Consider the following 16439-nt stretch of genomic DNA (forward strand, 5'->3'; position numbering starts at 1 on the left):
ACCAGGTAGGTAGGTTGGGGAGGTACCTGGAAATGGGCTCTGTTGGGAACGCAGCCCCTGCGGCTCAGTCTCGTCCACCTGAGGACCAAATTTCTTTCACGTGTGGCTTTGTGTTGGGGACTTCATCGCTTCCACTCAGTGCAGCCTCTTTTGGGGCACCCAAAGCCCTGGCACAGGTCAATGCATGTCTGAACTCCACAAGTGAGTGAGGCTCCTGAGCTCTGCATAAGTTAAGCACACGGCTCCCACGGCCTGAACATTCTACGACAGTTGGAAGGCGGCTCTGCCTACAGCACACTGGGCCCCCCTGGCTGCAGCAGCCGATGAGACAGCTAAGCCTAGTGAAAACGCAACCCCGAGACAGCCAAAACACTACGGTGATTATCAAGAAAGGAGGAGGACAAACAAGAGGGGGAAGAGGGAAGAGGGAGAAAATGGGAAGGTGGGAAGTGGGAGAGGAGGCAGCCAGTGGGGGAAGACTGTTGGGGAGGGCTGATGATGGGGGAAGGAGGAGAAACCACTGCAGGCTATTTTGTCTCAAGGTCAGTATCATCACAGTAATACATTATCTTCACCTGTTCCCTGTATCAAATTTCACCCAACACTGCATTGTAACTCAACTGCAAGCTTCCCGCCATCCACAGCTTCTCACTAAGGAGGAGGAGAAAGTGTGGTCTTCCTTTTGATGTTTTCCCCTCTTAACAGAAGACATCACTTAATTCTTTTTTTAATAAAGATTTATTTATTTTTCTTGAAAGTCAGAGTTACACAGAGAGAGAAGGAGAGGCAGAGAGGTCTTCCATCTGCTGGTTCACTCCCCAGTTGTCTGCAATGGCTGGAGCTGTGCCAATCCCAAGCCAGGAGCCAGAAGCTTCTTCTGGGTCTCCCACGCAGGTGCAGGGGCCCAAGCACTTTGGCCATCTTCTACTGCTTTCCCAGGCCATAGCAGAGAGCTGGATCAGAAGTGGAACAGCCAGAACTTGAACCAGTGCCCATATGGGATGTGGCACTATAGGCAGCAGCTTTACCCACTATGCCACAGCACTAGCCTCATCACTTAATTCTGATTTTCATATATGTCCTGTAAACCCAGGGGCTCTCCGTAACTTTAGGGGACCTAGCTGTAAACTTGTAAATGATGCCTCCTCAGCCCTAAAGAGAAGTAGAGAATGGTGCCCCTCAGGTCTGTGTCTGAGCACCAGGTGGCAAATGACAGGTGTCTCTGCTGGGCATGGAGGAAGGAAGGAGGGGCAGAGCCCTTCCTCATTGCGGCAGGTTGGGCTGTGTCCAAGGATCTGCTTTATGGGCAGATCCCAGGGAGACATGTACCCTGGGCCAGGCCCCACGATTTCCCACAGAGTCATGACTTGGCTGGGCCAGGCTCCCCAGGCCAGATGCCCTTAGCCCATTTTGTACAACCACCAGCACCGCACTCACTTGCTGACAAGTCAGGTATGATGCCTACAGCGCGGGTGGCGGTGATGGTGCCACCACGAAAACTATCCAGCCGAGAGCCTCTGACCATTATCGCTTCAATAGGGTTGGTTTTGAGGCAGCCAGGAGAGAACTGAGAGACAAAGAGGGCAAAGCAGTCCTAGGACAAGGGAAGTGGAAGAGGGTGACTTAGCCACAAACAATGTGCAGCTCAGAGGGGAGTGTTTAAAAAAGGATGGCACATGGCATCCCAGAGCAGATGGCCGAAGTGCAGGATGAGTATCTGCTCCCTGCAGAGCAGGCTGCACCCCAGACGCCTCCAGCGAAAGAGAACACAGTCTCTAGAGCTGGCTGATAGGGCTTGGGAGGGCGGCCTTTGCACTGATGGATGAGGAAACAGCTGAGAAGCCAGGAGTCCAGAGATGAGGCTCCAGGGGTCCCCAGGGAACAAACAGGAGGCGTCCAGGGAGGAGAGCAAATTCCTGACACAGACTAGAAGTGGGAGGACAAAAGGGCTGGGCTGAGCCAAGGTTGACTGGAGCTCCAGGATGGCTGTGTTAGTTGCCAAGACAACAAGCCTAAAAGGCAGCCAGAGCCACTCCAAGAGAGAGTTCCTCCCTGGCATTCTCTGGCTCTCGCTTAGGCAGAGGAAGGACCTTACTCCACTCAGGAGTATCACAGGCTGCTCCATCCCCGCAGGTGTGTTTGTCACTGCAATGACTCACCCCCCCACCCCCGATCGTAGCAGGATGCTGTAGGTTGCAATCATGCCTCAGACGCACACAGTTCGCAGCATTGTTAATGGAAACAAACATCTGCGACGCCTAATCCAAGCCCATTCAGAGGAAGGACAAGCGCAAGTATTCTCACCTTGACCGCCGCACACAACTTCTTTAAACACAGAGAACGTTACAGCAGAGGTCTCCCTTTCCAGTGGAGAGCGTGCTACGTATTTTTCTCTGGAAACTAAAGATACTAGAAATAAATTTGGAAACATATATTTCTTCAAAGTATTAATTTTTAAAGCGGCCAAAATTGCTAACAACCAGGGAAAGTACCGATTTATAAATTATGTTCTCGGCACATAGGATACATTGTGAATTTGCATGCATATTAAATGCAAATAACCAGAAGAGCATAACATTAAGCCTTCAAATTTATATGTGCAAAAGACAGTAAATTCTCACACTGAAATTCCACCCAGAAAATATTAACTCCCCACGTCCCATGTGACTGTCACACAGTCAGCACAGCCACCACACGGCAGAGCGCAGAAAGCAATATCCTCACTCGGTGAAGATTTGCACTGCCCACACTCACCCCACTCACCTTGCAAAGCAGACCAGATCACGTGACACCAGCTGGGACAGAGGTAAGGCAATAGCATCGACCAGCTTTTCAAACAAATCAGTATAAACTTATTATTCTATTTAATAATCTGAATATAAAAAGCACCCTGTAAGTGCCACCAACGAGTCACTACCGGAATCTTTCCTCTGCTGTAAAGACCACGGCATTGAGAAATGGGGCAAAATACTGCTGACTTGGTGGCAGCAAAGTTTTGTGTGCCCACTTGGCTAGGCAACGGGGCTGTCTGATTGACAGGAGCCCTTCCAAAAGTCCATGGGAAACGTGAACTAATGAAAAAACCAGGCATGGATTTCAAAACCGCTTTCGCACCAAAATAAACAATTTTAATTCCTTTTTCCCACAGACTCTTTGAAGGCCCGTCCTTCAAATAAATGAGATTTACATGTGATAATACGGATGTGCTCCATCCAATCAGACAAAGACCTACAGGGCCAAAGGCAAGGGTTTCCAGAAGACTAAAGGAATTCTGCCTCATTATTTCAATGTAAAGATCCTGCCAATTTCTAGACTGCTGGCCTGCCCTAAGCGTTTGGACTTGCCAGCTCCCACATATGCATGAGCCAATTCCTTAAAATAAATTTCTTAATAAATAAGTACATGTGTGTACACATGTGTGTGTCTACATACTGGATAGATTCTGTTTTTGCTGGTGAACATTGACTGCTACAAAATTTCCAGCTTAGAACTCAAAGAGGGCACAGTAATATAATCCATTCTGGTGGGGCTGAGTGCTGATGGATCCTAATTGCAATTTAAAAAATAATGTATTTTGGGGGCCGGCGCTGTGGTATAGTGGGTAAAGCTGCTGCCTGCAGTGCCAGCATCCCCTATGAGTGCCGGCTCAGGACCCGACTGCTCCACTTCTGATCCAGCTCTCTGCTATGGCCTGGGAAAGCAATAGAAAGCAGGCCAAGTCTTTGGGTCTCTGTACCTACGTAGGAGACCCAGAAGAAGCTCCTGGCTCCTGCCTTTGGATTGGCACAGTTCTGGCTGTTTCAGCCATTTAGGGAGTGAACCAGCCGATGGAAGACCTGTCTCTCCCTCTCTCTGTCTGTAACTCTACCTCTCAAATAAATAAATAAATCTTTGAAAAATGATTTATTTTTTGTTTAAATAAGCTCAACCACTTTGGAGTACAGGATTTCTCTTAAATTTCCTTCCTGATACCTATTTAAAAATGTTCACAGTCAACTCTCAGAAGAACCCGAGTGGAGGAGGACAGGTTAACGATATCTTTCTGGTGGCTGAACATCTGCTCAGGCCGGCTGGTCCGGGGGCTTGCCTTGCTGTATTTATATTTTGAGTTCTCCAGGCAAAGTCCTGGGAGGGACAAAACTGTCCTCTCACGGATCGCCTGAAAACACACCCCAGACTATCTGCTCTGTTGAAGTAAATACCCATTTCAAGTGGAGTTCACACAATCTCCTGGGACGACTGAGTCACCAGCCACTCCCTCCCTGCCTCTTTCTGTCCCGTGGCTTTTTCATACAGCAGCTTGCAGTATGTGCTGCCCCTGTGCCCAGATCCAGTCACTGCAAGTACACGGCTGAGCCTGGGACCTGTGCTCCTTCCCTGACCTCTCAATACGATCACACTCCTTCCTGCACTGAGGTATGGATGATATGGGCTGTGTCATGCCACATCCAACAGAGAACTGATTGGCACAGCACATTCCTCTCTTTTGCAAACTGTTCCATTCCCCATCATCTACCGCTTGCAAGCTGAGAACTGAACTAATACAGAAGGCATCTGGACACCTGCTGGGTCACCTTCTACATACCCTGTTTGGGGACGGATGGGAATGCAGACTGTTCTCCAAGGCAGCAATCTGCTGGACTTCAGTTATCTGTAACCTGTCTCTATCCTCTGCCTTCTCTGCCAACCCTGTCAGCAAGTGCAACCCCTAACCCCACTCCCTGTTCCACAACCCTTCATCTCATGCACCACCATCTTCCGCCCCTCTGAGCTGTTTTATAACCCACAGCAAGCATCACCTCCCCCAAATGTCATTTTGATCATGTCACTTGCTGCCAAATGTTCCAAATGTTCCTTTGGAAACTCAGCATCAGCCCGGATCTGCGCAGCCACAGCTGGCTCCCTGAATCTCCTCTCCACAGCTCACACACACACACACCCTTGCACCCCAGTCCCCACGTTCTGCTCTCCATACAGGACAAGCTCTTCCTTCTCATTCCTGGCCCCTCCCTCCAGCACGTTATGGTCCTCCTTTCAGTTTCCACTCAGAACAGATGCCTCTAAACATTAAAAACTAACACTCATTCATTGGCCACTGAGACAGTTCAAGGGCTAATAGGTGGCCTTGATCCCACCCTACAAGTATCTAGCTCGCCATGGCTTTCCGCCAGTCCTGATTCAAATCATAAGGTCTGGACTCATACCCAGCAAATCCAGGAGGAAGAAGATACTGTAACCACCTGAGTAATCACTCTCTTGACTTCACGGGGAAGCACCTCTATTTTTACCTTTTCTTGTGATGTCTCAAATGGTAACCTCTCAAACATTTAAATTCACCCTCAGCAAATTCTTTATGTAAACCTATCTAAGCAACTGTTATTACACACACACATCGGAACACATTCCCCAATGGTGATTTATGCACATGGCAATACAGTTATGGGTATATTTTTGGAAAATTGTTTTTTAAATATTGAATAGCCATTACATGGGTAAAATAATACTCTGCCCCTTATGGAAAGCTAAGTCATTCTAGCACTTTTGGCAAGTATTTGCAAGTGTATTCAGCATAGAAGGCAGAAAGAATGCCAATGTTTTTCAATCATCACTGCTAAAAATGTACATTTTTAAAAAATTAAGACCTTAACGTTCACCTGCATTAATCTCCTGCTAACGCAAGCTGAACCACTGCCTAGGGTTCTGAGTGGTTCAGCATCATCAAGCTATGTCACCAGCTTCACCCAAATTATTCCGTGCACAGCACACATTGTTCAGAACCTCTCAGAAGATGAACCGGAGAGGCAACATAAGTGAAGAACAAAAAGAGAGATGAGGCACAGAGACCTCAGGCTAAAACTGTAAAGCCCTAGCGATGGCAGAGTAGAGGCCTGAGAAACGAGAACAAAGCAGCAGGCCCATAAAGTGAGCAGCAAATTAAAGGGCCACTGTTTCCAGTTTCAGTCTTGAATATGGAGGGCACCGAGGGTCACACGTCCCGAGCCCTCCACGGAGGAGGCGTGCTCTCCACTCCGTAGCCACAGGGCCTTTCTTCGTTTCCAGCTACTTTGGTGAAAGAGCAACTATCAGTTTCTTAACTCCTCTCCTGAAACATTATTACCAACTTCCCTAGAAACACGTTAAAGGGACACTGGAAAATAACCAGTTGAAGTTGCAAAACACAAAATACACTTCCCATTAATTCTCCTGTTGTTCCATTTTTGGAAAAACAATGAGGATTGTTATCTTCAGACACATTGCTCCTTTATTTGTCTTAAGCCCTGAAACAAAATAGAGCATGTAGATAATTCATAAACTAAATAGCCTTCCATTTAAAACAGTAGGCGACCTTCTACCATTGTATGCATTTTGTCATCTCATCTCAGAACAACAGTGTTGAAAGCAGCTCTCTCCAATGCTCCAAAGTGTTGACAAAGGCAGAAGGCCTGGAAGGCCTAATAAGACCATAGGAGACAGACTTTTTAAAGTTTCATCTGTATTTAAACCAATTTACATGTAACAGTCTCAATTGTTAAATAGTGCAAGGCATGGAGATAAGTGCTTTCAATTCCTTAAATAATCATGGTGGAATTTCTTCTACATCTGGAAATCAGAGCTTCCCAACTGGTAGGTCTTGGCTCACTACTGTGAAATCAATTGGTTCCAGTTATGCTATGAGGTGCTGTTGCCCCTTGGCCTTGGCAGTCACGTAGGGCCTGGGGCAGCTGGCGTCACCTGCTCGGGTCTGAAGGCCCGTTGTTCACTGCACCAGCAAGAGGCATTAGAAGTAGGTGTGAATGAGACTGCTGCTAAGGCACTTTGTGGAGAGGTAGCCCACACAGCTGCTGTAGCTCCCGGAGGAAGAGGTTTTGTTCCAGGTATGCCAGGTGCGGCAGTTGCCAGCAGGGCTCTAGAAAAGTTGGGGGAGAGAGCACCTTTTGGGAAAAGCCAGGGAGAAGTCTTCCCAGACTTCCATCTTTGCAACACGAAGGGGTCTAAGGTGCTCCATTGGGGTCTAATGCAGCTCCTTTGCTGCATCCAAGCTACCTATGACATGACTGTTATAATAATATACAAACATTTTACAAATTAGGGTCTCATCATTATTTTTAATCACTTCACTAAATTCAGGTGGATTTAAAACCCATTAGAATTATCAGAATATTGCATTAACCCAGCAAAGAAAAGGGTAAAATTATTAAGCTTTTTAGGGTAATTTTAATTCTATTGCTGTAGAATGCAGAATAGTGGCAAAATGGTGAAATCGCTACTGGTGTGGTATCTACCTGAACAGTGACTAACCAGAATTTGAAGAGCGAGCCACCGAAATCTTGACCAAGAATTGTGTTTAGTCATTTCAGGAATATAAGCAAAATGAAAAGAAGCTACAGCACAAAAGAAAGTTCAGGTTTCTCATTAAAGATGTTTAAAATATTTGGAAGCTTTTTAATCTATAATACTCTCCAAACTGCTGTCTCCAGCTCACTATATTATTTAGCACCAGTTTCTGTGTGTGCCACAAGAATGTAGACATTTAGATAAACTGATTTAAGTAACGTGTTGAATTTTGTTGGCTTTGCATTTTTAGGTGGTGTCCTTTGATCACCCAGTGAGGACAGTAAGTATCAGTGCTCTCTATACACACGTGCATCCCCAGGTTCCTGTTCCCCGAGAAGTACATCACAAGTTCGCTGTATGAAATATCTGTGGGTACAGAATGAGAGCTGCCGCCGTGTCATGAAGTCTTCTAGGACAACGCTTTCTTTTCTCAATGTCTGTCTGTCTTCCCTGGAGTTCATCTTGGCGGTATTTAATTTGGCATGGTTTCCTCTGTGCCTGTCATGTTATTAGCCCCCCAATCTCCCTCAGACTTGTAAATCCCCTCTCAACACAAACAGAGCAGGTGTTTTATCAACTGTATCATCTGGAAAAACTCTCAGCCAGACCCCTGCACCTGCTGCAGTTTAGGCCAGGTGGCGACAAATCCTCCTGCAAAGTTACCTGGAGACCCCTTTTGCCCTCACTTCGGGGACTCTGTTGTTTGTCTTTGCCTGAAACCCCTGTCTCCTTTTTGTCAGCTAGCACCTGTCACTTCCCGGAGAACATCCCAAAGTTGCAAAGTTCCATGATGGTGTGTCACCGCTTTCCTTTGGTCTGCAAGCTCCCAGCCTGGGTTGCGGGTAATTTTGGTCAATTATGCCTTTGACTGTTCTCTGCCATACTGAGTGTTCTCTCTATCTACCATTGCTGTTTTTGGATGTTGCAGGCCGTGAGCCAATCCTCCAAGTCTCCTTCTTTGTTTCTGTATGATGTGCTCTTTTTACCCCACTTTCTGGAAAACTTCCTTAACTTTACCCTCCAGCCCTTATAAACACTGAGGTGTTTTGTGCTTGGAATAGCTTGCTTGCCTTATCTTCCCCAGCGATATGGCTGAGTTCTTCCTGTGCCTGTAGCGCTGGGACAAACATGATGGATACTCCCCAAAGCCGCTGGAGCTTCTGTCAGAGGTGAGACAAGCACCAACACCATGAAGTGACTCAGTACAAGAAGGGTACGGATTCCATGTGCACCCAGGGCAAAGACCCTCATACGACAGGAAGCAGAGTGGCTGGTGGGGGAAGGCCAACTAAGGCAATGTTGGGGGAAAAGGCTAAAACGACACACAACATTGTGCTGAGGCTGGAGGGTACTCAGCCCAGCTGCAGCTCCTGGTCAGTGTTGGCCATTAAGAGATGCAAACATTTTGAACTGAGATCAGTAGAGAAGGGGTTAGTGACCCAGTTCTATCTTCTGTTTTATGATCAAGATGATAAACTCTTAAGGTTACTGTTCACTTCAAAAACACACATACCACTTCCTACCGCATTCTGCTTCCTTCAAATAGTTCCCTCTCCCTGCAGGGGTCTGTTTCTCAGGACAGAGGCCTCTCTTCAATGACTCGGCTTCTCCTAACACGCACAGGGGAGCACCAGGTGGGCAAGGAGGCCGGGAGGAGACTGATCGCCGATGTGGGCTTTAGCTGAGGACGGTGCTCGGCCTTTCCCTGGGGACCACGTGGTGCTAGAATCCTTGAGTTTTATCGTTTCATGAGGTTACCAAGGAAGACCCCTGGAAGTCTCCCAGCCTTGAAGTATCATCCCAGCTGCCCACAGACTACAGGGCAGAGAGAAGAAAGTGCTGCCATTTGTAAGATGTAAAAGAATCAATGTAATCCACAAAATTTCAAGACCATATTGTAGCACTTTTAATTTTTCCTGACACCTTCAAATCAAAAACCTTCTATTTTGTCATCTCTGTAGAAACCATGCAAAACTCCATCCCTCTGTTGGAAGAGGGCTAGTTAATGCTCCTGAGAATTTAGGGAGCAGATACAAACCTTGGTGAATACTCTTATTCGGACACCTGTCTTCATCCTCACTTCCGGGAGTTCTCAATCCTCAGCTTCTAAGAACTCATCAGCAAAATTGGGTTATTTCTTCTTTTTTCCTCTTCCAGACTAAAACTCCACTCTCTTGGATCTGCTAAATAAGTTATAAGGAATCCATCTATATCCCAGATTCCAAACTATTGTGGCTATTCACTCTTTTATTTGTGTTTCCAGGTGAATGCCTTGTTAAAAAAAATCCTTTAAATATCATTTTACTGAAGTTTCAGGAAAGGCCAAGAATCAGCACATATATTCATCCATAACTAAAGCTAGCCATCACTGTTCACCCTTCTGCACCAATGTTGAAACAGGGATCTCTCGGTTGCTTTCCATCATTAATACAAGGCCAAATGCCCAGGAGGAATAGGAAAATGGGAAAATGGCCACCTGCGGATTTAGGTAAAACTGAATTTAGTAACTGCATCCTCTTATAAACTAATAGATCTCATTAGCCTCATAATGTGTTGGACACTGTGGGAAATAAAAATATGTCCTTATTTCAGAAGAGCCTCTCAAAATTATCAAAAGGGTAAACTATTAAAGGGGTCCTCAAATTGTTAGCCAACCTACAAGACAGAACTCAGGGGAGAAAAACACCATTGGCAAAAGATCAATAAAGAGGCAAGGGCCCAAGTTAATGGAGGAAAATAGGGCTTAAACTCAGTTTTGAAAAACAACGTTCTGATCATTTCTTCCACAAAGGTTGTATAAATTGTACCGGAGCTAAGGTGATCAATGCATTGGGGAATGCAATGTATTTTATGCACACAAGCCTGCTGGCATAAGAAGAAAAAGCTCTCCTGTATCCAACACGGCTGCCTTACATGTCCTTATTCAGTTTCTCATAATAGCAGATCATTATGATGTTGACATAATTTAAAAATAACATTTAGTTCAGTATAACCTTATGAAAAGAAATACAGTGAAATACTTTTTTTAATGATGCTCAGGTCTTAAGGATATATTCCTACAGAGATTTGAAAGTATCACCATCGAAATAACCTCAAGGTAAAACAACTTTGTTACTCTGCACATGAAACTCCCTAATCCCTAACATCAGATACTGCTAAAATAACTGTCTTTATAACACAATTTTGATAGTGCACAGTTTTAAGGAATATAACTATAGCCAGAAGCAGAATTGACTTTAATTGGATGGACATAGACATAAGAGGAAGAATTCCAAGTAGTATATTGTGCATGTTCAAAAACGGGATGACCCATAAAGAGACAAATCCATCCTCCCCCCGGGGGACTGGTGGAAGTCAAGTGTGGCTGGGTAGCAGGAGAAGTCAGAATGCAGAAGCTCTTCAAAGCCATAGAGCATGGAATGAACTTTGAAGTACAGCGACTGCGACTCTGTAGACAAAGAGGAGACAGTGAAAATTTCTGCACAGGGAGTAGTGTCATCAAAGCGATATTTCAAAAACTGTGCTCTACCAGTACTGCATAGGGAAGACAATCTGATCACAGGAAACAGTTAAGAAACTAAATAATCCAGTAGCCAAGGTCACACGCAGCTGGCCAGGACTGCCTGGAAGTATGAAAAGTGAAAGAACTCACTTTAGAGGAAGAATCGATAAAACTGAGTAGTCCACATTTACAGTACTACGGATACAGGCGATGGGGTTGAAGGAGTGCTGATAACGGCTTTCTACTGCAGTAGGTTTTACAGTAAAACCACCATACCCTTTGGTTTTCAATTCAGGAAATATTTACTGAGTATCCACTCTGTACAAGGCATGCAGTCTTTTCTTATCATTTGTCTGATTATCTAATAAGCAAATAAGAAATCCCAGTTAACTGATTTCACAGACTGATTGATATTCTTCGGAAAGAACAACAGATTGATTTTTTTATAGACAGTAATACTAATTCTTCCATCGTGTCCTTCTCTCTCGGTGCACACAGCCTGATCGACTTCAGAGCCAACTCGATACACAAGCAGAAGTCAGGCATGAGGAGAACAAGGTCCATTAGGCCCAATATTGCCTCAATTACTTTAATTCCATTATTCCTGTTCATATTACTTCTTTAATCAATATCTCTTTTCAGCTATTCATGTTTACCCTTTTCAAAATCTCAACTTAATAGGATTATGGTCTTTGGAGCTCAGTGGCACCAGAGTTTCCTAAATATATTTCTGAATTTGTGATTGTCTCCAGATCTGTAACAGAGAAGCCTCAAATTGAATCAAGGTCTTCCAGGGGCCATTTCTCATAATGATGCCCAGCCTCTTAATGCAATGCACTGCTTTTACCTGTTATGCCATCTGTCACTCACTGTCAGAGTGATTGTGTGGATTTCTCAGTGTCTTCTTCCCGTGTCTAAATCTTACGTTAGCTTGACTGGTTTTCAGCTAAACTGCCCCGCTCCTCTGTACATAGTCCTGCCTTTTGTTTAACCTAATCCTTCTACCTTCACTGACAATTATTCTGCCCTGCAAGAGTTTCATCTGGACATTACATTAACCACTGCCTCTCCATATGACAGCTAATCAATCCCTCAGTTCCACCTCCGTAACAGCCTTACAAATTAAAGGAGCTCGGTTTCCCTCCATTCGTTTAACAAACATCAATGCAGTGTCTCCTGACCACAAGAAGCTGCTTTTTCAGCCTAAGCAGGAGGCTTAATAGGTGCACCGCCTTTCTCTTCAACACGTGGGCCGTCCTCCCGAGAGCGTTCCCACACTAACTTGTGATATAAAGGAGCACGGGGAAATGATGACATGAGACTCCATTGACTGTGAAGGGGTGAAATCACTCACTCGTGAGTAGAGAAAAGTTTTATAGTCTACTCATGAGTAGAGAAAAGTTTGAGTACAGGACATGAATTTCAGGGAGATCTTAGAGGTTGGGAGGATTCTGAAACTGGGAGCTAAGAGAGAGAAGTGAGCAAATTGTGTGTGAGAAGCAAAGCAGGCAAATCTGGCTGAGCAAATGACTTAACAGAGTGAATAAAATAGGCTGGACTTCCCCCAGGAGGCAGTGAGGCCAGGCTGAGCCGAGTTGGGCCGGAGATTAACACAAACTCCATGCAACATGTGGCCTGCAGTGGAGGCACTGCTGCTTACGGCAATGACCCTGAAAGGAAGGCCCAGCAAATGGTCAAAGAAATTTTTTGAAGAAATATATTCATTTGGGAGGTTGAGTTACAGAGAGAGGGAGAGACAGAGATCTTCCATCTGCTGGTTCACTCCCCAGATGGCCCTAACAGCTGGGGCTGGGTTAGGTGAAGCCAGGAGCCAGGAGCTTCTTCCAGGTCTCCCATGTGGGTGCAGGGGTCAAGCACTTGGGCCATCTTCCACTGCTTTCCCAGGCCATTAGCAGGGAGCTAGATTGGAAGTGGAGCAGCCAGGACTCGAACCGGCACCCATATAGGATGCTGGTGTCCCAGGCTGCAGCTTAACCCACTACACCACAGTGCCAGCCCCAGGGTGAAGGTGCTTTCAAGACTGGGTTTCTGCCTTCCGGCAGAGCTCTTCTAGATCCACATCCCTCTTCCCACTTCATTCCCCGCATCACCCAAACAACAAGGAGTGCATAAGCATACCTGTGCTCACATGCCTCCCCACCAGCCCAGCCTCTGTCTCCTGTGGAACCCTCCCACACCACGGCCATCAGCCTCTCCTTTCCACTCCTTGCAGCCTCCATCCAGACCCCATCTTCACTCTTGGGCATCCTTCCACTGCCCCCCACTCACTGAATTGCTTTGTTTCCTCTATGAAACGTATAGTTAGCAAGACCTCTATCAGAGCAAGGATGTTTGCATGAGTCCTTCCCACCTACATCATAATACACTCGGCATTTTTCCCAGAGTGATTCCTGGCATGTGCCAGGATCCAGGAATCCATGGCTGAAGGAGTGCACAAACAATAAACACACTGAATGGTCAAACTAAAGAAAATAAACAAAAGAAAAAGGAAGTATCCAGAAAAGGATAGTAATCAAAAAAGGCAAAGGAAAATAAAGATACCAATCACAGAAACTTGAGAGCAACAGATGGACACTGCCCAGCTTCTGAGACCACCTCCATTCTCATCACTTTTCTATTAACAGCTCACGTAACATGAATTCATGAATTAAATTGAAACAAGGAAGGAACCCTCCAAGAGAGCTAAAGAACCTAGAGAAAACAAGCAGGAAGGTTTATATTTTAAATTATTCATCCGCAAAAATTTCCTGAAAAAAAAAACTGATAGATTTTGATTCAAAGTATAATTTGCTTAATTAAAATACTTTCCATAACATCATAAATACACTTTAATTTCAGAGATCTAAAAAAAGCTATCGTGTTAATATAAAAATCATTTCCTGCTTTTTAATAGCAGAGTTTAGCAGCAAATATATACAAATATATAATCATCAATTCCATGAAAGCCTGATATCTGAGCTTTCAGAAGCCTAAGATTACTGAAATCGCAAACTGGAAGTGGAGAGAGGACCCAGGAACAACAGCTAGTTTTTAGCACTTAAGACACTTCAGATCTATTTTCTAATACTAGACACGTCTCAGGTGCACCTAAAGTAACTGAGTTATTAAAAGAAGATTCACTGCCATGTTGTAACCCAAGAAGGGCACGGTGCAGAGTCCCCGGCCAGCTGTCTCACACAGGTGAATTACTGGAATGCAACTGCTCACCGGGCTCTACCTGCAGGTGACCGGGCTGTCCCACTGTCACTGCGATATGATCAGTGTCACCAAAGCAAGTCAACTGTCTTAATTGTACTGAAGCCCTACAGATATTCTCACAAACCAAATAAGGAGACCACGGATGGCGAGTTATAGAAAAGGCCTCGACTCAAGGGGACTGAGCTCTTGAATAAAACGGAAAAGAAACCTAAGACGGGAAGGCGCCAGGATGAAGTTAGACACGCATGCACGGCGCGTGGGGGAGCTGTGCCTGCACACATCACACACGCCATAAATATTTGCCAGTTGATTTACCAATTTCCTTAGGCCTAATGTCGGTGTGAAAAAATGCTAAGGTAGATCTTTATTTTCATGTTCAACTGCCTGTTGTCATCTCACAAATCCAGCGCTAAATCGGTAAGATCTATTATCTCATGACTAAGGGATGGCCTGCAGCACCACCCTCCCCTGCCTCTGCCCCCGCAGGAAAGCTCCTGAAGCGGGAGGGGCTGTGGGAGAGCCTGAGCCTGAGTCCATGTCTATACCTTGGCCTGCCTAGGTAGAGCAGCTCCACATGCTACTAAACCACAGGGCTAAATGCAGCCACAGGGCTCCTCAATCAGCCTCATTCACAGGAAGAAATTTTCCCTGGCTTTTGTGTCCTCCCAGCAGGAAGTTTCCTTTTAGTTTTGAAAAGGTAGTCCTGGGGCTTGCATTGTGCATAGTGGGTAAAGCCACCGCCTGCAGTGCCAGCCTCCCATATGGGTGCCAGCTCAGGACCCAGCTGCTCCACTTCCCATCCAGCTCTCTGCCATGGCCTGGGAAAGCAGTAGAAGGTGGCTCAAGTCCTTGGGCCCCTGCACCCATGTGGGAGACACAGAAGAAACTCCTGGCTTCTGGCTTTGGATTGGTGCAGCTCTGGCCATTGCGACCAATTGAGGAGTGAACCAGCAGGAGGAAGACCTCTCTCTGTCTCTGCCTCTCCTCTCTCTGTGTAACTCTGGCTTTCAAATAAATAAATAAATCTAAGAAAAGGTAATCCTTTCCTAGAAGTAACAGCAGACAGGTCCAGAAAGCACTAACCCACCAAGACAGAAGGATTCCCCCAAACAAACATCTCTAAAGAATAGTTATTTGGGTGCTACCTGAAAACCAGTGTCCTAATACTATGTCAACACCCAAGCCTGAACACTCCAAAGGTAACGGCCGCTCATGAGGAGCGAGGGAAACAGAGCGAAGGGAGAAGAAGCCACCAGGGCAGATCTGTTTCAGGGTAGCATTTGCACATTAAAGCTAGGAAACAGAACGTTAAATTTAATAAGTGCAAAGTGATGCAGCTGGAAAAAAAGAACAGCCCAGCTAAGTATGATTTAAATGGTATTGAATTAGCCGGAAAGATATCTTGATGTGCTGATGGAGACAGCATGTAAATTAGCAGTTCAACCAGTGAGGCCAGCAGAGAAGGCAGGACCGGCTCACACAGGGGGCACATTTTGTGAAAACCTCACTTGCTATTACTTGCACAGAAAGAAAGCTCACCCCATTTAAGTGAGCTGTTGTTTAACTTGGGACTATGCTGGAAGAAAGAGTTCACCAACGACAGGCTCAGCATAATACCTGCCCACTGCTGGTCACCGCACTTTGCTTCAGCAAGTTAAATCTGACCATGGCCATTATGGCATTTGCCATTCACTCATTCAACAAATATTAAGCAGCAGGTTCTGTGCTATAGATTTTATGAGGCACTGCGAGGAATAAAGTCCCCTTTTGCTTAGTGATATGAGTAGAATTGTGTACCCTGAGAAGGTGTTGAAGTCCTCTCCTCCATACATGTGAATGAGACTATTTGGAAATAGAGTGCTTATGGATGACCAAGTCATGATGAGGCTACTAGGGTGGGCCCTAAGCTGATTAGTGTGCCCATAAAATGGTGGATCTGAACCCAGTCAATCATAGAGGCAAGACACATAAAGACAGAGGGGCAGCCACTGAGGCACAATTTGCTAAGCTGCCACTTGGGAGGCCCACGTCCCATATCTGAGTGCCTGGGTTCAAATCCCACCTGCGCCTCTGATCCAGCTTCCTACTAACATGCATGTGCCCTTAGGGGCAGCAGATGATAATATAATGGCTCAAGTACTTTAGCTGCCCAAGTAGGATCCATAGAGTTTCTGGCTCCTGGTTTCAGCCTGGCCCATCCCTGGCTGTTGCAGACATTTGGGGAGTGAAACAGAGGGTGAAAGAACTCTCTCTCTCTCTGTTGTTTCTCCTCCCTCTTTCATTCTGCCTTTCAAATATAAATGAATTAATGAATAACTTGCAAATAAAAATAAAGGCACAGCCAAGTGATGCCTAAGGAACCAGAAGGAAGGGGGAAGACTTG

General features: G+C 45.6%; 1 protein-coding gene and 1 long non-coding RNA gene across 5 annotated transcripts in view; one reads left to right on the top strand and one right to left on the bottom strand.

The window, feature by feature from the left end:
• The window catches only part of ENOX1 (ecto-NOX disulfide-thiol exchanger 1), a 603118-nt gene that overhangs the window by 452830 nt on the left and 133849 nt on the right, over window positions 1-16439 (bottom strand). Inside the window, exon 1 of one of the 4 annotated variants that reach the window (XM_051850653.2) lies at window positions 27-1315. The exons of the other annotated variants lie outside the window; for them this stretch is intronic. The gene's annotated coding sequence lies outside the window, so the exon portion shown is untranslated. Of the gene's footprint in view, window positions 1-26; window positions 1316-16439 lie in introns of those variants that run through there. 4 annotated transcript variants of the gene reach the window in all.
• LOC138843793 (uncharacterized) lies at window positions 258-7228 on the top strand. The gene is made up of 2 exons (XR_011378787.1): window positions 258-377; window positions 2183-7228. It is a non-coding gene; the product is annotated as an uncharacterized lncRNA (long non-coding RNA).

The sequence above is a fragment of the Oryctolagus cuniculus genome, chromosome 9 (genome assembly GCF_964237555.1).
Source record: "Oryctolagus cuniculus chromosome 9, mOryCun1.1, whole genome shotgun sequence".
Taxonomy (NCBI): Eukaryota; Metazoa; Chordata; class Mammalia; order Lagomorpha; family Leporidae; genus Oryctolagus; species Oryctolagus cuniculus.